Genomic DNA, 23,128 nt, shown 5'->3' with positions numbered 1-23,128 from the left:
GTTTACCTTTATCAAGGGATTCAACTCTCTAAATCACCTTTGGTCCCCAGCACCACTTCAAGTTGTTACAGACAATACCACAGTGATGTGGTGCATAAAAAAGCAATCAAGAAAGTACAGTTTTGTACCTACCATAAATGTAGATGTCCGATAGGTATGCATCTGCAGTCCTAACAAATGGGTTGTCCTGCCTCAGGCAGCCCTTCGATCGGCCGGATTCCAAAGTCTGGGTCTGGCCTCGGCTGATGTCGCACTTCACCCGACGTCATAGCTGCTGTTAATCGGGTATAAAGGCATCAGCCGACACCATTTTCCTCAGTGTTTCTTGCCCCAGATGCCAGGTGCCCTCTAGGAAGGCTAAATTTGGATAAATGCAAATGATTCCAAACAGTAGAGAGCAACCAAAAATAAACATGTATGTACATATATACAAACAAATACACCATAATAGATTCCCCCAGCTAGCTACAAGATGGGCAAATACCCTAGGAATACCACAGAGGGGAAGGAGGGTGGGTAATTCTGACTGCAGATGCATACCTCTCGGACATCTACATTTATGGTAGGTGCAAAACTGTACTATGTCCTTCAAGGATGCATCTGCAGTCCTAACAAATGGGTAGAATACCATAGCCAAACTGGGGGAGGAGGTACTAAGAAGATTATGGTGTAGTTAAGATCCCTTGTAAAACAGCAGTGGCAAAACCTGCTCGGGATCTGGAGTATAAAGGCAGATTATAATGCTTGGCAAATGTATGCACGGAGCTCCAAGTAGCAGCCTCTAAAATGTCTTTGGTAGCCACTCCTCGTAAGAAGGCTGTAGTAGTGGCTGTAGCCCTTGTGGAGTGAGGTCTGATGTTTTCTGGAGTTGTCTTTCCATGAAAGGAGTAACAAAATCTTATGCAATTTCCTATCCATTTTGAGATTGTCTGTTTTGAAATTGCTTTTCCTTCCATTCCTGCTGCATATGCTACAAGAAGCTGGTCAGTTTTTCTATTGTTCTTGGTTCTGTCCAGGTAGCAGCGCAATTGCCTGTGTACATCCAAGGTATGCAGTAGTCTTTCCCCCCTGTTCTGTGGGTTGGGGAAGAATGTTGGTAGGTGGATTGCTTGGTTCAATGATACCCTGGAGACCACCTTTGGCATAAAAGTAGGGTTAATTCTCAAGGACACTCTATCCTGATGGAAGATAAGGAAGGGCTGTACTGCCATTAATGCCTGTAATTCAGAAACCCTTCTTGCTGAAGTGATTGCAAGGAGGAAAGCAGTTTTCCAAGATAAGAACTGTAATTCTGCTGTTGCTGCTGGTTCAAAAGGGGGAAGTGTTAACTTTTCTAGCACAAAGTTCAGGTCCCATGTAGGCAAAGGTGGCTTCCTTGGAGGCTTTACATTTTTAATTCCTCTCAGAAACTGCCTGAGTAGAGGATGAGAGAAGAGTGGAGGATCCATGTTATATTCTGCTGAAATTGCTGATGCATGAATCTTTATGGAGGAGTAAGACAGGCCATTGTGGAAAAGTTCTGCTAAATATTCCAGGATGTTAGCTATGTTTGCCAATGATACATTTTCTCCTTTTGCTGCACTCCAAATGAGGTATCTTTTCCATTTTGCTGAATAAGTCTTCCTTGTGGAGGGTCTGCGAGCCTCCGGGATAATGTCTTTAACCCTCTGAGATAAATCTGGGTTATTTTGTTTTATGTAAGATTCCAAGCAGCTAGTTGCAGTGTTTTCAAGTTGGGATGCAGGATCTTGAAGTTGTTCTGTGTTAGTAGCAAAGGAACTAGAGGTAGAGGCCATGCGTGTGCCCGAGACATACTCTTCAGAAGCGGGTACCAATGCTGCCTCGGCCAGTCTGGAGCTATCAGTATGATCCTTGGGTGATCTTCTTTGATCTTCAGTAGCACTTTGTGCATCAAAGGAAGAGGTGGGAATGCATATGCTGTTAGGTTTTCCCAACTGAAGGATAGGGAGTCCACCTTCCAAGCAAGTGGGTGGTATGTCCTTGTGCAGAATTTTCTCAATTGGTGGTTGTGTGGGGATGCGAACAGGTCTATTTCTGGTAGCCCCCATTTCTTTGTAATGGATTTGAAGATGTCCGGATGCAGCATCCATTCGTGGGCGTCCGTGGTAGTTCTGCTTAAGGTGTCTGCTAGTATATTTTCTTTTCCTGGCACAAATATGGCCTGGAGCTGAATGTTGAGGTTCAGGGCCACATTCCACAGGTCCATTGCCATGTGTGCCCCCCAACCGAGGTCTGAGGCGTCCGTGGTGATAGTCTGGCTTGGGTGAGGGCTGTGGAAAGGCAGTCCTTTGTTCAACTGACAGGCCTGAGCCCACCACAGGAATTCTTGTTTCAGGCATGGAATTATTGGAATTTGGGTTTCTAGGCTGTGCTTGTGCTGAGACCATAAATTCCTTAGGTACCATTGCAACTTCCTCATATGTAGTCTGGCATGTGGGATCAATATTATGCAGGATGCCATGTAACCCAGGGCTTGCAGGACTTTCCTTGCTGTAAGCTGGTTCTGCGTTGTTAATGCCATGAAATAGAGTGGTAGTTGTTTTTGCTTTTCTGCTGTGAGAAATGCCATTTGATTTGATGTGTCCAGTTCTGCACCCAAGAATGTAATCCTTTGGGATGGTACTAGCCTTGACTTTTTTATGTTGACTGTGTATCCCAAGGCCTGCAATAGGTGAATAACCTTTTCCAAATCTTTTGTTAATTTGATCTTGTTGTCCGCTTGTATCAGGCAGTCGTCCAGGTATGGATAAATTTGAATTCCCTGAAGCCTGCAATAAGCAATTACTGATGCCAGGCATTTCGTGAATACTCTGGGTGCAGTAGATAAGCCAAAGGGCAATGCTGAGAATTGATAATGCTGTGATCCTGCAAGAAATCTGAGGTATCTTCTGCAATCTGGTCGAATAGGGACGTGCAGATATGCCTCCTTGAGATCTAGAGTCACCAGCCAAGACTCCTTGCCCAGCATGGGAAGAAGCTGCTGTAGGGTCAGCATTTTGAATTTTGGGACAAAGAGATATGTGTTCAGAGCGGACAGGTCTAGAATAGGTCTCCATTGGTTTTCTTTTCTTGGCACCAGGAAAAGTCTGGAATAAAATCCTTGTCCTTGTTCCATAGCCGGTACCTTTTCTATAGCTCTCATCCTTAGTAAGTGGTTGATTTGTCCTAGAGTGTTTGTTTTTTGGTTTGGCGGTAGGTTTGGCATTCCTCTCTTCCTTGGTAGAGTATGGAAGTGAAACCTGTAACCTTTGTCTATTGTCTGTAAAATCCATTTGTCTCCTGTAATGTAATGCCAGTTTACTGAAAATAAGGCTAGCTTTCCGCCTAAGGGTGCTTCCAGTTGTTTCCTGGTAGGCGGTATCAGAGCCAAGTCACTGTGACTGTCCTGTGGAAGTGGTAGTAGCTGGATCTGTGGCAGTACTTCTCTGGTTGTTAGGCTGCCACTGGCGTCCCCTGTAGGCACCTCTGGATTGACCTCTGCCTCTTGAGCGCCTATTTCTGCCTCTCTGTGCTCTGGTGGTGTCTGGAAAGGACCAATTCTTCGAAGGCCAATTTCTACTAAACCTAGGAGGCTGGACCTGTAAGAAATCCTTGACTGTTTGGACAGATTTTGCTTTTTCTTCCACCTTCTTTAACACTTGCTGTGCAGGGGAGCCAAACAAACTGAGTTTCTCCATGGGAGCATCTAGGAGCTTTGACTTTACATGGTCTGGTAAGGATTGCTCTTTTAACCATGCATGACTTCTGATCACTGTGCCAGTCATAGCTGATCTAAAGGAAGCCTCCAGTGCATCATAGCTGCATTTTAAGGAATGATTACTGACCTGCTGAGTGTTATGTACCAAATCCTGAAGGGACTTACAGTCTATAGATTCAGGAGAGGATAGTTTTTTATTTAGCTGATCTAACAAAAATTCCTGATACTGAATCATGTGGAATTGACAGTTTAAGGCCCTAGCCGAAAGAGTAGCAGAAGTATAAACTTTTTTACCCCATCTCTAATGCTCTAGATTCTCTTTCAGAGGGAGGGTTTTGGTAGTTGCTACAGCTTTGGGGCCCTGAGAAATAGTTTCAGGATCTGCAATAGGAGCCTTATACAAGTGATAATGTGTGTCCGGGACCCTGTAGTATCTGTTGGGCTTAGCAGGGGCCGGGGGAAGAGAGTCAGGGGCAGTACAAGCATCATTGAATGCATCATCCACAACTGTTAGTACTGGAGGAATGGCTAAAGGCCTATGCTGTGGCAAATGTAAAAAGGTCCTTAGCCATTTCCTAGAATCTGAAAAATCCTGGCCCTGCCATTGAAATTGCTCCCTCATAGCATGCAAGGTTTCCCCAAAGAAAATTCCTCAGGAGGAGAGGCAGAAGGAATGGAGTCTTCTGCGTCAGAATCCTCATATGGAGAGTAAGGGCCTTCTGGAGGATTTGAGTTTTCTGAATCATCAGAGGAATAATCCGTACTAACTGGTTCAGGGGGCTCTGCTCTAGGCCTCTTCTCTGGAGGGGGATGAGAGGCCCTGTCAGGGTGAGGTTGGGATCCCCTGATCAAAGAAATGAGATCCTCTGCCGGGCTGAGCATTTGGGAACTAGAGCTAGGCCTGTGTGAGGGGGTTTTAGCAGGTAAGGCCTTAGAAGATTTAGCTGCTTTAGCCCTAGAGAAAGCCTTGATAGACATGGATGCAGGGGGCCTAGCAGCTCCACGTGCAGGAGTAGATATGTCTAAAGGGATAGTATCTGATAAATCCTGGGTGCCTGCTACAGCAGGAGAAATTTCAGTAGCAGATTCAGCCATGCTGTGAGAGGCCTCGGCTGTAGAAGGTATGCTTTTGGCCGAAGGAAGAACCGAGGACTCGGTTTCAGCCGAAACCGAGACACTCGCGGTTGGCTTAACCGTGGTTTCGGCCAAAACCGCGGACCGTGAGTGTCGGTCCTTTTCCTTACGCTTTTTAGCTAATTGTGAAGTCGGAGTCTCCGACGGCATTTTGTAAGCAAAAGCGGGACCAAAAAACTCCTCCGCAAACTCCGACCGATGTCTAAGTGTCCGTCGGTTGAAGGAAGCACAGGCTAGACAAGCTGCTACATCGTGGTCTGGGCCTAAGCAAGGAAGGCAGTAAGAGTGGAAATCCTTATGAGGTATTTGTTTCCCACAAGTTAAACAATTATTTACTTTTTCTGACAACGGCTGAGGCAAGAAAGAGTCCCCAATGGGGTACTTAGCTTTTTAGAAGTCTTCGGTAGTAGAAATCTCTGGATCTGACCGACCGGCACTTGCGAACAGCTTCTGCTTCGGGCACCGCGCGGCAAGAAAGACTGAGGAAAATGGCGTCGGCTGATGCCTTTATACCCGATTAACAGCAGCTATGACGTCGGGTGAAGTACGACATCAGCCGAGGCCAGACCCAGACTTTGGAATCCGGCCGACCGAAGGGCTGCCTGAGGCAGGACAACCCATTTGTTAGGACTGCAGATGCATCCTTGAAGGACATCCAGGTCTTACCTCCTTTGCAGGTTAGGCATGTTATGGGATATAACTTTACAGCAGAATCTCACTCTACTTCCTGCATTCTGTCAGAGAAAAACTGTGTGGCAGATAAGCTGGACAAGGCAAAGGCAGACCTTCATGAATGGAAAGAAGTTCTGATCCATCTGTAGGGAGTTCCTGAAGAAAATCTTTTTGCCTTCCCAATGAACAATCAGCTATTAAAATTATGTTCCAAGACTTCATGCAAGAGGGCCTGGAAGACAGATGCCTTTTCCTTTCCTTTCCTCAGACTTTAATATTCCTGTATGCTTTTCTACCCTTTCTGATATTCAAGGTAATTCTGAATATTCAGAAGGTCTCTCCCAAGATCATTATGGTGACTCTCTTCTGCCCCAACAACAGTGTTTATCCCTTCCTTTGGAATTGGCCAGGAACAATTAGGAACTTGTTTCCTGAAGATGCGCAGAAGGTACTAATGGGGGAAAGAAAGCCCTCTACTAGAAAATCATATATATTAGCAAATGAAAAATGTTTTCTAATCAGTGCTAAAAACATAACCTGAACCCATTCAGAGTAGTGTTTCACTTGTTTTACAATATTTGTGTGAGTTGTTTTAATATTTGCCTGTCTTACTCTTCTATCAAGGTTAATTTGTTTGCCATTTCAGCATGTCTGCCCATGGATCCCACTTTTTCAAGGCATTCCCATATCAACATATTTTTTAAAGGGGTTTTGCATAAGAGACCTCCAAGAAAATCAGTGGCTCCACCTTGAAACATTAATTTTGTGTTAAAGAAGCTAACACGTATTCCATACGAACTAGTTTATCTGAGTGACTTGAGCTTCTTAAGATGGATATGTTATTATACCATCTTTATTAGTTCATAAGCATAATGTTTTAAAGCCCTAATGTTATGTCCTTGTCTTGTTTTTTTTTTATTTTGTTTTTACCTCATCTAGAATTGTGCTGAGACATGGGGGGGGGGGGGTTGAGAATTCTGCAGAATGTGCTGATTTTTTAATGAATGCTAATGCAAACTCTGTTATTCTAATATCTTTCTAAGTTTATCATAGCAAAGTTTGCAACTATCCCTGATGTTACACCTTTGGTCTGTGGTTATTTTCAGCTTTTTAATTATGCTGAGAGTTTAGGAGTTTGGTAGGGGCTGTGAGAATGTTACACAATGTCTTTGTGTACCTCTGTGGGACTGGCTAGCTTGATGTGGTACAGGGTTTGTCATAATGTAACATTGGTACTAAATGCCAGTCAGTGTGTGTGTGTGTGTGTGTGTGTGTGTGTGTGTGTGTGTGTGTGTGTGTGTGTGTGTGTGTACTTCTGTGCGTGACTACCTTGATGGGTACATGGTCTTGTCATGATGTAACATTGGTACTAAATGTCAATCAGTGTGTGTAACCTGGCACTTCAAGTTTACTAATAGCCCAAATGTAGTAACACTGTGCAGTGATCGTTAAATGGTGCTGAGTGAGCTTGGCAGGGAAAGGGGCATGATGGGAATGTAGTTACACTTTATATTCTCCTACGTAGGGCCCCCAATTTGAAACTTGCTGGGGGCCTCCAAAATGCTAGGATTGGCTCTGCCCTTAGTTTTGATTTATGATAAGTGGGAGGGTGAGTGTGAATCCCACAAGGAATCTGCTGTGGCATGTGTCCTAAACCTCATGACAAGGCTTAGAGAGCTCATGGACGTGGACCAGGAGAACCTGGCAGGAACCAAACAGCAGCAAAAGGTCTAGTATGACAAGGATGCTCAAGCCTGAGAGTATGCTGTGAGACAGCAGGTTATGGTTCTCATTACTGTCAAATACAATAAGCTGCAGGCAGCTTGGGAAGGACACTTCAAAGTGATAAGGAAGGTTAGTGAGTTAACTACATGGTAGAACTGCTAAACAAGAAGCAGGGGCACAAACTGCACCATGTTGCATGATGAAGCCTTACCATGATAGGGAGGCCTTTGTGCTGGGTATTTGCAGTGGGTGGTCAGAGGAGTCTGAGGGGGATCTATGGCTACATTGAGCCAGCCAGCAAAATGTCAAGTTGCTAAGGTGGACCCCAGGGTTGCAGGAATATAACATGAGAATGATACTCTGTAGTGAGGTCTGCAATGCCAATGCAGATGGGTTCTCAAGACAGGGTATGGGTTAATGTATTCCTAGACAGGGTCATTTTTCTCAAGCCACATTTCTCCAGGGTCACTGGAAAAACTGGCTTGAGTCTTCAAAGGGGGGGAAGAGATGTGATGATGTGAGGTAGTGACAGCTATGCCAGGAGGAGTAGGGCAGTGGATGTGTAACATATGCCAACATAGTTAGCTGGAGTTTTATAAACAAGTATATGTCATTTGTTTAGCAAACCGATTTGTACAGATAGTTGTGTTGAAAAATGTATTTGTAAAGCTGCTTGGGTTAAAAATTTGCAATAGTGGGTCCTGCTGGAGAGAAAAAATATACCTATATGTCAGACTGTATTGTAAATGTTGAAGTTAATATATTGTAACAGAGGATACAGGAAGAGAAGTGGTTAGTCACAGTCCAGCTAAATTTGAGAAATAGACTGAAATTAAATTACCTGGTTTAAGCCATAAAGATTGTATTTTACAGTTCTGACTGTGGCCAGAGATGAAATGTCTTTTAGAAGCCTGGCTTAGTAGCTCTGTAGGGATAGTGGAAGTGTTAAAATTGTTTTACAACTTCCAGATGCTGTAACACATCTTAGCAAAGTTATACGTGTTTGTATTGTAAAACATATGTGCTAGATTCTGTTTTAGTTCCTAATAAAGAGGATAGTGTGGGAACCAGAGTCAGATGACCAAATGTGATATTATTCTATAGCCAGCACTAAAATTATATTTAGATATTAGTGAGAGATGTCACTTAGGTCTCAGCAGTCTGTTTGTGAAACCTGACAAAGAAGGGCAACTCACCCATGCCATTGCTCTAGTAAGTGATCTAGGGGACAGTAATTTTTTTAGATCAGTCAGAAGAATATAGTGAGATTAGTTAAGTATTGTTTTTTTTTCTGTATCTGTGTGAACCTCTCCATCTGTGTTATTTTTGATATTTCCTGTGTCTGAAACTCAGGTGTTTATTGTAAATAGATATTCAGTATTTGCATGTTCTTGTATTATTTATTATTAAATATATTTAAACTTTTCATTGTGGCTGGTCTTTTAGAGAATATTTTAACCTTTGAGAGTATTTATATGTATTTAGTGACACTGTGCCTGCTCCTGAAAGCCTTACTCTTTGGTCAACATTACCATGGGTATTAGTATTAATTTCATTCAGTATAATTGGGTACCCTGGTAAGAGCCTTAGAGTAGTTGGCTTTCTGGGAGTTCTGGTGGCACTGTATCTACCCTATAGCCTGGGCATAGCTGGTAAAGCTGTGCCAGCCTTTCCAGATGAGTGTGTGTGTGTGTGTGTGTGTGTGTGTGTGTGTGTGTGTGTGTGTGTGTGTGTGTGTGTGTGTGTAAATCAAATCTCAAAGAATGGGTGTGTCAGCTACTTGGAACAGTGACACTGACAGCACTGATTTCACAGAGAGGTTGGTTGAAGACTTAGCTTGGAACACCTGGCTAAGGACTTAAGTCTATAGCTGTGTCAGTGCAGAATGTTATTTGGGGCCTGGAGAGAGTGAGGCAAACCCAACCCCAAGATTGGAGTATGTTCCCTGTGTGCTCTTAGGGAAATTGTGCTTAGTGCAGATAGTGCATCTGGAAATACCTTGTATATCTATCTTTGTTCCAGGTGAGCGTCTCTCACTGGTGTCAGTGGTAAGGACTGAGGCATCTTGATTACTGGTGCAGAGGAGGGAAGTCACACCCCCACATATGGTGTAGCAAGTTCTCCAATGGGGGGACAGTGTAGCTCTTAGATATCTGGGAGCATAGTTTATAAGGCATGGGGGAGGCTTCCTGAAAAAATCTAAGGCTTAGTGTTGCAAAAGTTGCAAGGGAACTTGAGGAAATTGAAACTTTTGGTTTTGAAGCTAGATCAGAGAGTTCAGCTCTTGCATTCACATGTTGCCTTTCATGTTCTGCATTGACTGCTATATTTTTTGACTCCTCTGGATAATGAAAATCTTAGGAAAATCGATAACTAGATCAAACACTTTATTTGATGGGTCAAAAGGCTGGGATCAGTGGGTGAAAAGCATTGTTCTCTAAAACATAGGGGAATTGGGAGTTCCTGATGCCACAATCTATAGCAAAGGAGTGATGTTATATTTACTGGAAAGACTACTTAATCCAGAAAAAAAACAGAAAGCTGGAAAAAGATAATTCAAGAGAAGAACCTTTGCTTAGGGAGCTTAGATGTTTATAAAGTTAGCTGATGGAAAGGGTACATCTCTCCTCCATTAACTGACCATCTGGCTTGTGAGATAAGTATAATCTTTTTGCTGAAACCATTGAAGGCTTGGAGAGAGGATATCTTGCCAGTTGGTGGGAGACAAGAACATACTGAATTTTTCAGCACCTTTTAGGTGGAGACAGCTTAAGAAATGAGTGAACTATTGGGAACAGCTTATTACTCCAAATCAAATATGCACTTAGGAAGGAGACCCAGTGAAAGGATATTTGGACTTTCAGGCAATAACAATGATGAAAACTTCATTAATGATTCATCAGGAGAAGCAAGATTGGCCACAAGTAGTTAAATGGATTAATGACATTAGACAGGGCAGTTTTCCTAAGTCAGGCTCAATTTTCAAAGTCTACAGGATTTTAAAAGCTGATTTATATGAGGCTGGTGATCAGTTCAGGAAAGACTGAAGTCATTTGGTCTGATATGGCTATAGGCAAGCAATACTTGTTGATGGTTTGTTGTCTTCATAAAGCAGTCATCATGATTAGAAAATTCAGAATATTTGCATGGAAGTGCTTGTATAAATGCATCCATACTCAGGTTAGGCTTCAGAAAACAATTCCAGGGGTTAACCCAGATTGTTAGAGTTGCAGGCATGGGGAAAGGTAATATTGGACTCATATATTCTGGGACTGTGCACTGCTACATGTTTTTTGAGTGACTTGAAATAGCTTATTGGATGTTAACTTTGATCATAAGGTCAAATTAGATAAGAGGTTGTGTTTTAGGGGTTCCTGAAGAAAGGGAGGTGGATATTAAGCTGAAAGAGCTTATTTTCATTATAGTCATTTTAGCTAAAAAAATTATCACTAGAAAGTGGAAAACTTTTTTTAGCTCCACAATAGAAGAAGTGGTAGGTTTAGTGGATGCACATTGTCAGGATAAGCAAATTATTATGATACAGGTTAATCAATAATATAAATTGAAGTGGCTTCTTTGGTAGCTATTTGAAGTGTTGGGACCAGCTAAAGTGAGTCCCAAAACAAAGAGACTCCATTGCCGAAAGAACCAGTTTTCATTTGCTAAGCCTGAGACAGCCCTTTCTTAGGCTATTCCTTTTACTAGGTATGGTGATCAGAGTTGACAAATATAAGTGTGGGGGTGTTTCACCCCTACATCGGGAGGTATAAAGGGGGACTTGCCCCCTTCAAAAAAGAAGTCTGTAGGAGAGGAGTAATGTTCAAGATTCATTCTTCTTCTGGATTTTCAGTGCTTTTTTTAGCTTATCGGCACTTGGTATTTCAAGTGCTGACATTTCAATAGGGAGCCAGGGAGGGGTAATCTCTCTCTTTTTTTTTTTTGAATATTAAGTATGGCTATTGGGTACCCTTTGTTAAATGATTTTCCATGCTATTCTAGCTTACTTTTCTTTGTGTTTTTTTTCCATTTTGCATACTCCAAGTGGGTTTACTGTACACAGTTCTACAGGGCAGGAAGTTTTATTTGGATGTTATACTTGTCAGAGAGGGGGATGCTTTTACAATGAGGAATTGCTTTCCTTGCCTTTATGTGCAGCCTACTGTTTTCTTTTTAATTCTACTTTACACATCGAGTACAAATGACTCCGTAAGGAAACTAAAGTATATCTAGTATGAAAATCAAGAAAAGAAAAAAATGCCTATAAGACTTTTAAAGAATGTAGCTTCAGGAAAGCCAGTTTTCTTCTTCAGGACTGAGCAGCATTCTCTGTCATACTCAGTTGTTTTAAAACTGACAAAATCAGGTTATGTTATGTTTATTCACATTGCTTTAACAACTATTTTCTGTATCTATATATGTGGTTTACTGTTAAGTGTGAAAAATAAAAGTGATGTTTTTAAAAAATATATAAATAAATAAAAAAGAAACTGGAACATAAGGAAACAGAGGATGCTTTAGATGCTAAGATGCTCATCCAATGCTTATGCATAAAAGGAATTATAATTTATATGCCATTTTTATAAGAAAATAAACTGACTTGCAGGGTAAAAAAAAAAAAAAAAAAAAAACTAAGCCACACATAAACATAACTGAACAGTTTATAAAAATTATAATGAAATGGAATTACCTGTTTGGAAGCTCCTTGGAAGATATGTTATAAAACGTAATGGTTGTTCTAAAATGCAGAACTGAACTGAGCTCCTTAAATGATTTCAAAGGCAAAAATGTGGATGGTCAGCCTTAGGTATCAAAAGAAAGAAAAAACAAAAAACAAACAAAATTTGAGGTAGGAAGGATACTTCCCTATAATGCACTGAGGAAGTCTCTCTATATAAAAAGCCAAGGCAATGAAAGAATGGAAGAGAGGATGGTGTACGTTAATGCTATAAATATTAATATGTGCAGGACAAAATGGAAATGATGCAAAGAGTGAAAATATGGAAACACATTTGCAATTGTGTGGAAAAATTAATTTTTAGAAGCTCCTTAAGATCAAGAAATTAAACTTTAGTGAGATTCTATAGGTACATTGTGTGGAAAAATGAATTCTTAGAAGGTTCATAGGTACAGAGGTAAGTACTAGGCTATCTGCCCGAGGGCATCTGTAAGCCTAGCCAGAGTGTGTTAGCATACTGCTTACTCAGAGGTGATCTCTGCCTGACATACAAGGCCATGTCCAACCCAGAATTGATGGACATGTTCCACCTAAAAAAACAAACCCCCAAGAGCCACACGCTCCAGGGATCTAAACCTCACCACAATGATAAATAGGACTTGCTAGAGGGATAGATTCCTGTCCCAGAGACTCCCCATGGTTTGGAACAGGATTTCAGTCTACATTAGGCAGAGCCCCTCACTAACACTCTTCAAGACAAACTTTGACGAGTGGATGGGAAACAGAAAATTTACTCCAGGGATCACTGCAGTGGCTCTGCTGGACAGAAGCACAGGGAACTAATGGCTCTGCTGGACAGAGGCACAGGGAACTAATCTAAGGGGGCGGTGAAAGCCAACGCATTCTGGCTAGGCTTACAGCTGCCCTTGGGCAGATAGCCTAGTACTTACCTATGAACCTACATATATGCGCAGCCTTTCTATTCATAACTTGCCATTTGGTACAAACAGAAAGGCAGCAAGTACACAAGCCAGAAGTCTAATTCCTTCTCAGACATGAAAGCATGCACAGACTGACTATGAATCATACCATTGCTATTTCACCCTTCTGAATACAGATACAGCTGTGTCTCTATATGAGAGCTATATTATATCAGCGAACGCTGTATAATAGACCCAAACACATCGAAAATCCAAAATGCCGAAAACATGAATCTGCATTTTTTCCCAGGGAAACAAATCACTGATTCGTAAAAAAAAAAAAAAACACAAAATAAAGTGGGAGGCTTCGCTCCCACACACCCCTACTTAAATATACCGACTCCAAGATTGCACCACAGTGGAGGAAACGGCCCAGTGATTTTTTTTTCCCGGGGAAAAAAAAATCACTGTTCAGTGCTTTTGGAATTTCACCATTTTGATCAAACACGTTCGATTAAAGTGTGTTTGATGCTTTAATCATTTGTTAACATGATAGGAAATCTCTATATGTACAACCAGGGCAGGACTTACACATACACAAACTAGGCAGCCAGTTAGGGTGCCCTTCAACTAGTGTTGTCTTTCTGATTTCATTTTTTTCCTGATTTCACTATTTAGTAAAGAAATAGGAAACAGTAAATAAATAAAATCAGAAAGATGCCACTACCTGAAAAGTAATCTATGAGGTATACTTCTCAACTATAACAATTTATTTGTTATTCTCTGAATTACAGCCACAAGTCAATATATGGCATAGATTTTCAATCTGACCATGCCTTGCATGTTTTTTACAGAACTAGCAGTTTTATAAATACATTCCAGTCAAGGAAGCTTTTTTTTATGAAAAAGGATGACAGTAATACCTACAGCAACTCTTGAATTTTCTCAACATTCTGCATACATTCACTGCATGGTTGTTAATTCTGGGCAAGCATTGCATGAGTGTTGATGTTGCTGCATATGACACAAAAAGAGTCTTGTTTCATCTAACCTTTTGAACTACCTGTCACAGAAAATGGACATTGATAACAGTGTAGCTTATATATAGTATAGGAGTAAGTTCTATTTTGCTTTTATTGTTTTCTTTACATTCTCTTACTAATGAACACATCATTCAGGAAGTACATTAAAATGACAAACTTTCCTAGTAATACATAAATAAGTAAATTAATATTTTGCACATTTTCACTAATACTGCCTTTCACTCCTACCATATGAACAAATTCATTAATAGTAGAAAATGTTTCTACATATAGGGATAATCATTTTTTTTGTATAATTTCTGTGTATGTAAAAGGCAATGCACACTAACTTTGCTAACACTGGAGTTTAGATGTGCATGAAGAGAGAAAGTAGATATTTTTGTTTGTGTAAGAGACGTACTTTGTAATTAAAGAAGCAGTGAAAAAATATCCTACTGCATGCATGCCACAGGTGTGTGGTAGGAACACAGGTACAGTGCTCATACAATAAGACTAATCAGGCAGAGTCAGGCTGTGCATCCATGTTTGTCATTGGGCAAGCTGTATCAAGTTATGTTTTCCAGTTAAAATAGCATATAGGCCTGGAACAGATTTATTAATAATGTGCAGTATCTGTAACTGGAGATGGAGAGGAATATTAGTGTGTACTAGCAAGGCTATGGATAAATTAACTGCTAGTTTTTGAAACACAAAAAACAGCCAATATCCAGTACATGCTACCTTACTAATTGCCTTTCAGTTTTCATTGTGCTGCCAAAAGGTCTTGCCACATTCAAATGACAGTCTTATGCTCAGTGTGTGTTATGTTTAATGTAATTATTTAATTATTTGTATATGTGAGTGCATTTCTATTCCATTGCTATTATATGGAAATGACTGTTTTTTAAAAACCTGCTGCTCAGTCCCAGCCCAGCATATAGGTTCATAGGTTGGTACTAGGCTATCAGCCCTAGGCCCTATGCAAGCCTAGCCATAACAATTCCCTGGCTATTTGCTCCCACAGTATTTATTTCCTTGGACCCCTGTCTAGCAGGGCAACTGACATGATCCCCAGGATAAATTTCCTATCTCCCATCCAATCGTCAAGGTTCCTTTTGAAGAGGGCCAAGGAGGCACTCAGCCTGACATGTATGGGCAGTGCATTCCAGAGCATGGGGAGTCTCTGGGTCAGGAACCTATCCCTCCAACATATTTTATTCATTGTGATGACAAGGTTTAGGTCCCTGGAGTGTGTGGCTCTGATGGATTAGGATTTCTTTAAGTGCAGCATGTCCAACAGCTCTGGATTTGACATGGCCTTGCATGTTAAGCAGAGATCACCTCTGAGTAGACGACATGCGACAGAGTATAGCTGGAGTTTTTTTTAGTCAGTCAGCATAGGACATCTGCTATAGGCCTGTGATTTTTTTAGTGAGGTGTTTCTGTGGCCTTTCCAGTTATTGCAGATGTCTTGTGAATTACATACCAAATGGGGCGTTGTACTCTATGATGGGTCTAATGAGGGATGAGTACAGTGGGACAATGACCTCCTTTTTTCTGGATGAAAAGCCCTTAGTGATGAAGTGTGCCACATAGAAGGATTTCCTGACTGTTGTGGCGATGTGGTGCTCCTAAGTTTCTTATCACATTTTCAGTGTTTAGTGTACTGCCACCTATGTGGTAATTCATGGGTACATGTTTTTTCCCAAAGGGGATAACTGTACACTTCTTGGCATTGAGCTTGAGCCCATGGCTCTGGCACCAAGCATCTGTTTCAGTAAGGCCCTTTTGTAGAATATCCACATCATTTGGGGATTCAGTAATGGCTCCCAGTTTGCAGTCATCTGCGAACTTAGTTAGCGAGAGTCCCTTAGTGTTGGCCTGTACTTCAGAGAAGTAGATGCCAAACAAGAGCGGTCCCAGGACTGAACCCTGAGGTACTCCACTTGTCAGTTGTCTGGAGCTGGATTTGAAGTCAGCTACTTTTACAGTGTGGGTTCTGTCAGTAAGCCAGTTGGCAATCCATCGAGTGATGTAGGAATTTATGCCCAGCTTAGTAAGTTTATCTATGATTCCAGAGTGGGGGATGGTGTCAAAGGCCTTGGCAAGGTCCAGATAGGCTGTGTGGAGCGTCTTACCCTTGTCTGTGGCTCTGGAGACTGATTCGAAGAAGTCATTCAGGTTCAGGAGACATGATTGGCCTTCACGAACCCAAACTGGGTGGGGTCCAGTGTTTGAAGGTTGCCAATGTCTTCGTTTATAAGTTCCATGATAATACATTCCATGGCCTTGCAGATCAGGCTCATCAGACTGATGGGATGGTAGTTCCCAGGATCCAAGGTGGATCCCGCCTTGCGGAGTAGGATAACTGTAGCTGTGCACCACTCAGTGGGCACAAAGCCTGAGGTGAGGCTATGATTAAACATGACACTTGCATGCATTGTAGGTAGTGGAGCAGGAGAATAACAACAGATCTCTTTCCTTAAAGGAGCTGCGTGAAGTATTGGGACAATAACTTTCATGTACTTGCATTACCATTTCATAGTACTACTTGCTACATTTGGAAAAAAGTGATTCTTATACCTTGTGAAGGAAAGTAATATGATTATACTTAATTTGTGATATTCATGACCAGTAGTTTTGCCTAAGCTGCAGTGTGTTTCACGGGTAAGGAAAATACTGCCTAAGTCTGTATAACTGAGAGGTCTGTGTTCTGCTGATGGGCAAAGAAGTAATGAGTAGCTGTTTATCTTACAATGCAGTTGGTGAAGCAAAGTGCTAATTGTACTGTGAACTAACCGACCATAACAGCAACAGGAATTTAACAGTGATACAAAGTGATGGTGGGAGGAGAAAGACATTACTGTACAGCTGGTGTACGTACATAGAGTAATGCGAGCCTTGTGAAATTAGTGTGTGTTTGTGTGTGGTGTTGTAGGCTTATTTGTAATTTACAGGTGTAGGGCTGAACCGATCGTGTGGTGTGGTAGGCTTATTTGTAACATACAGGTGTGGGGCTGAACTGATTGTGTGGTAGGGTAGGCTTATTTGTAACATACATTTGTAGGGCTGAACTGATAAGCACAGAACGTTTGTTTTTAATCATCAGTAGTGAGGCTATTATGAATAGTCATAGGGTTGATCTATTACGTTATGAATCAGTAAGTCATGCAAAAAGTAGTAGAAATTGTACAATTGAATAAAGGCAGTAATCAGAAAATCTCTTCATAATAAAATAATGTAAATCCTGCAGTACAAAGAATGGTCAGCTCAGTTATTTGTTTAGAATGCATTTGCCTGCCATTTGTAAATGTTAAAATGTGATTTTAGACATACTTTTTATTGCTATCACATTTTTTTAAAGTACACATTTACAGAAGTGTACTTGAAACATTTGTCAGTTATTCTAGGGTCAAGCATATTCATTTTTTCCCTTGGATTATTCATAGTACTTTCTGGGAACAGTTGATAGCTGCAATGGTAGTTTATAAATCCATATGCATATTATGTTTTGAAAAACTGGAATACCTTAAAATAGCTGCAAAAAATGATTTGCAGTATATAACTCACTAGCTGTGAACAGTTTAGTTGCAGATACTTTAATATTTTTCTGTAATAAAATAGCTTCAGATATAGTAATCATGTTGAAAGCTGACCCTAGTTGTAATATAGACAAATCTCAATCAGTAAGCCCTGTGCGTTCAGTTTCTCCCTGCCCACTTTCCTTGGTTTGAAGTTATCAGTTACCTAGATAGTCTGCTTATTTTTGCATTACTTTGTCACTCTCAGTCCTTTAAAATTGTATTTGAGTAAAATCTCATGAAATCCTACAGGAGGTAGGAGGAGTTATGGGTTAACTGGTATGCATATTTTACATTTAATATTTGTCCAGCTTTTGGGCTAACTACCCACTTTTCAAGACCCTTGTGCAGATTTTATATGCCTGCAGGTGGAAAAGTATGACATACCTATCCCTCTTGGCTGTCTCTGGTTTTGGTATTACTTCATATTTCTGCACTGTTTCTCCTAAAACATTTTTTTTTCTGGTAATTTAACAAGGATTACAGTCAGAAAATCACCTTAGATTACTCCTTTTTCAAAACATTTGTGTTGATATAAAGCCTGATTTTCCCTCTAAAACATTATTTTTTCTTCTAAATCATTGTTTGCAGTCAGTCAGTAATGGTAAATATTTGATTTTCATATTACTTATTGTTGAGAAAATATATGTTGATGCAAAGCCTGTTGTTCTGAGTGTCTTAACCCAATTTGGTTTTGTCAGCGGTGGGTTATGCCTACTCAACCTTGTGGACTTCTTTGAGAAGGTTACCAAAACAATGGATGAGGGCAGAATGACTCACATTGCCTACTTTGACTTGGTCAAGGCATTTGACACAATACCCCACTCAAGCATTGTTGAAAAACTCAGGGAGTTAGATACAACCCCCTATGTCACCCAGTGGATAGCCAATTGGCTCATAGACAGGACCAAGGAAGTTAGAATTGGGGAGACCACCTCTACAAAGAGGCCAGTCACAAGCGGAATCCCTCAGGGAACAGTTCTGGGACCACTCCTTTGTGGCATTTACATTTTTGAAGTCAAGGCCAATGTCAGTAGCCTCTGGATGGATAAATATGCAGATGATTGCAAATTAGGAGCTACAATTGAATCCCAAACCAACACAAATGTTCTCCAGGAAGTGCTGGCACAAACAACTGGTGTCAAAGCCATGGACAAAAACTAAATTCCAAGAAATGCATTATAGTATCCTTTGGGAAATCAGTCATCCCAGGTAACATCATATTGACAACACAACCCCTAGCGCTGACCCAGTAGTCAGGGAGTTGGGGACACACATAGACAGTAATCTAGCCTTTGACTATCACATGTCTACAATAGTGAGAAAAATTATTCTACATTGTGCAACTTATAAACAAAGGTATGGCATCTAAATCCAAGGAGGTCATTGCTCCACCATATGCAGCATTCATTAGACCTATCATTGAATACAGTGCCCCCTTTGGTATGTACCTAAGAAGGCATGGCATAGCCAAAAATTGGAATATCTAAAGAGATTCCTCACTAGAAGATTACAGGGCATAAGTAACATGCCCTACGCAGACCGCCTCAAGGCCCTATCCCTGTATTCCATCTCCTATAGGCTGTTGGGGGAGATCTATGCCTGGCACGCAAAGCATTGGCAGACCCCACTCTGGTGGACCACATGCATAGCTGCAAAACAAACACCACCAGAATTACCCATTTTAAAGATTTAAACATTGCCTGTGATATAAATAGGACCTGTTGGAGAGACAGGTATATGTCCCAGAGATTACTCCTTCTCTGGAACAGGCTCCCCATCCATGCAAAGCAGAGTTCCTCCCTAATCCAATTCAATTGTAATGTGAACAATTGGATGGGGAACAGGAAATTAATCCCTGGTTTAGCACCTATGTCTACTGCACACAGGCAGCCTGTTAATGGTTCATCTCCCAGGCCCCTGCTTGTAAGTGATTCATCTCCCAGGCCCATGCTTACTTACACTTGTCAAGGGAACCAGAACCCTCAGAAATTTGGGATGCATGGCTAGGCTTAAAAAGGCCCTTGTGGTTGTTAGTCAGGTAAACACCTATAAACCAGACATTATCACTTTGTGCTTTGTGTTGTTCAACAAATATATGTTGATACAAAACCCGATGTTCTATAACTTTTTAAATTAATTTGGAGTAATAATTAAAAGTTGTAAGTGAACTTGGGACTTTCGGCCCCTCATTATTTATGTCTTTGTCTCTGATTTCTTATTAAGTAAGTTAAGAGCTATGAACCTCACTGAGATTTTCACTGTTTTTGGTTTGTTTTCCTTAACTTGTTTTTCTTGTTTTGCTAAGGTATAGAGGGTTGTAATTGCTATATAATGACTGACATTTGAGTTCCTGGCCTCCTATCATTCAAACAAATGAATATGTAAACTTATTTTTCTACCAGCTATTCAGTAATGCAATGAAAGAGTAATTTTTTTACAAGTTGTTCCTGATTTTTGGACCCTTTTTCCTCAATATTTTGGCTTTGTCACCAATTTTTTCTATAAGTGGTTGTGACAGCTTTTTTTTTTATTTAATAAGAGTTGGGCATGTGGGATGTACATAGACAAAATACCTACAATTGTTGGGGTTGTTTGTGGAAGAAAATGACTTATTGCTGTTTATTGTTTATGCTAGTTTTGCAGAGCTAACATGATTTGTGTGAAACAACTTAGAATACTTAAAAATTAAGAAAATAAATGGTGGATACCAAACTCGAATGTAGTGTATAAACGACAAGAGGATCCACCATAGGAAGCATACCATGACACAGCAGACTCCAGAAAGAAGGCCCATGATGTGGATTAGTGAACAAAATATTTTATTCAAACAACATACATTTAAGCACACAATTCACTGTCAGCTTTTTGTGCATAAATGAAAATGGACTTTTTCAGAACATAATGTTTCACTACCATTGGCCTGTATATGTATTTTACCCAGTCAAAAATCAATGTGCATACTAACTGAATAATTAAGTAAGTTAATCAGTTCAGTTGTAGAAATTAAATTTGACAAAACCCTATCGTAAACTAATTATATTCTGTTAAAATATATTTTTTGCAAAGCTTTGAGTATATACACCAACACATGTTTATTCTCATAAGATACTGTTTAAAATTGTATTTAAAAATGCTGTTTTTATAAAAATCCATTACTGTTCCTATAACTTAAGGGCTTTCTTTTTCAGCACAGCGACAATGGAAACACAATCATTAATGCCTGGTGAATGGGTGGCATCTAGTCCTAATTGCCACACTAGCTTTCTAGCTTCAATGGGATCCCTCCATAGAACACCCCTTGGGTTGAGTAGTTTCCTTTCCAAAATGGAAAATAAAAAACACTTTAGTTTAGAAAAGGATTTTATCAACTATTATTTTTAATAAATATTCTTTTAGCTTTTCATACACTGTGTTAGACATTGACACTTAAGTATCATAGTATCTATGTTTATTTTTTATTCTTATTGTTGAATTTAATTGAATTGATCGAATAAAATATTTTGGTCACTAATCCAGCTTGTGGGCTTCTTTCTGGAATTGGCTGTGTTGCACAATACTTTAAAATTCATTATAAGGTTAAAATTCATTACATGACCATCATTTGTTTATCACAATCGGACATTTGATGTGCACACAGAACTGACTTTAACTACTGGGTGGAGGATAGGACCTTCTTGTTTGTGAATTAAAGTAGATGACCCTTTTGTTATTTGTTCAGTTTAAACAGTCACAGATCTGGCTTTGCAAGACTAGTGTGCATTTATGTGAAGTAAGATGGAATGCTTTATTACTGTAACCATAATACTGTGACCATCATTTATTTATTTATCTGAGATGTATGCAAGAAAGTGGGTATAATTGATGGGTTTGTAGGTTGTTAGCAAATTCAAGTGATTTACCACTGTTATTGTTTAATCACTGTTAAATAGTAGTCACACTGATTGGGCATGGCAGGATTAATGTCAAACAGGAGAAATGTCAAATAATGTATTTTCAACAATCAGTGCACAAATATTATTGCTATGAATCGTGTGTTTGGGGGGGGGGGTTGGAGGGTGCAATTTATTTAAGTGCAACAAGATGACCATAATTTCTCACCCTTTCTGTCACAGGCATCAGCACTGTACCTTCTTTGGTGGTTTGGCAGGAGCAATAGGTGTGTAAAAGTAATTATTGGTACAGTGGTGCAGTGAATAGTGTTGTCTCACAATGTATAGCTCTTGTTCAGTTCTTGGCTGTGGCTTCTTCTGTGTGGAGTATGTGTAGCTTCCGTGTATTTGTGCATGTTTATTCATGTACACCGTTTTTTTCCAACACCAAAAAAATTTGTCATAGGTAAGTATCTAATATGTATGCATATACTGATAGAAGTGGCTTGCTATGACCAATGTCAGTATGTGTGCACTTGTGTGAAAAATCACAATAGCTTATGTGATAGTCAGCACTGAGTCGGAATGACATGCCGGCTTAGGTCAATGAGTTTCTACAAGTGAAATTCCAGGAAAACTTGGAACATGCATTTATTCACAACTTCAAAATTCTTCAAGCAAGTTTTTAAAAAAATGGGAGTAGATAAAATGATTCCAGTGGATAAATTAGTGAAAGGAAAATTTCAAGACAACTTTACATTTGTTCAGTGGTTTAAAAAAAAATTTATGCAAATTATGATGGAAAATAATATGATCCAGTGGCTGCACGACAAAGTCAGGAAACGTCCTCCGCTCCTGCTGCACCAGCTATATCTAAACCCAAAAAGACATTAAGTACTGGGAGTACAGATGGCAGTCCAATTTCAGGTTCAGAAAACAGGACTCCAAAGAAAGAAGCTGCAATGACTATAAAACTGGCAAGAATTGCTCCACTGAAGCTTGTTGCCCCCAAAACTACATCTGCCCCCAAATCAGTAGCGGCTCCTAAGAGGCCTGGACGTGTGGGTGGTGGAGATGAGGAATCCGCAGAACTAATTCAGCAGAAACATTTATTAAAAATCACAGTTGAAGACTTGGAGAAAGAAAGGGACTTCTACTTTGGAAAACTGAGAAATATTGAGCTTATTTGCCAGGAAAATGAAGGAGAGAGTGATCCTGTTCTGCAGAGAATTGTAGCGATTTTGTATGTCACAGAAAGTAATGAAGTTTCTAGCTTGGTTCTGCAAATTCTGCCTTTTGCTTTTTAAGCTTATGTGATAGACTGGGCTTTTAGGGGTAGGGTCAATGTATATGTGTTCATGTATATTTGCAAAAAATAAACTCACTAATTTTTATCTGTGCACATGCACACACTCTCTTTCAGAAATAAGGCACAAAGTGCATCACAGAACAGCCGTACTATCAGAGCTTCTGTGAGCCTGGCAGCCCCAACACTCAAACATGAAAAAGTGGATTTTAACACAGGCTTGGTAATGGCCTGTGCCCTGAACCTCATTGAGTCTAAAACCAGCTGTGCTCAGAAGTGTGGGCAGAAGGTTGCTGTAGGATGTGAGCTGCAAATGCTATATATTTCCTCACAGTCCGACCTCATAGTTGTGTATACAAAATGTTGTTGATGCTTGTGTGGGGGTTGTGGGCAGTGTGGTCATTATTTCTTTAACTTTCCTGACAAACCAAGAAGATGAGCACAAAAGGTCACTGTAGCTTGTTTAGTGCAGTGAACTGTTTAGGAACAAGTTAGAATTGATT

At 40.3% G+C, this 23,128-nt stretch overlaps 1 pseudogene; it reads left to right on the top strand.

Annotated features, from left to right (window-relative positions):
* LOC122814315 overlaps positions 1-22,626 on the top strand; it is a 74,959-nt pseudogene extending 52,333 nt beyond the window's left edge.
* The last annotated feature ends 502 nt before the right edge of the window (positions 22,627-23,128 follow it).

This window comes from Protopterus annectens, chromosome 10.part0 (genome assembly GCF_019279795.1).
Source record: "Protopterus annectens isolate FY-2018-M chromosome 10.part0, PAN1.0, whole genome shotgun sequence".
Taxonomy (NCBI): domain Eukaryota; kingdom Metazoa; phylum Chordata; order Ceratodontiformes; family Protopteridae; genus Protopterus; species Protopterus annectens.
The sequence above is the reverse complement of the archived record's forward strand: the minus strand, read 5'-3'. Positions and strand labels throughout refer to the sequence as shown.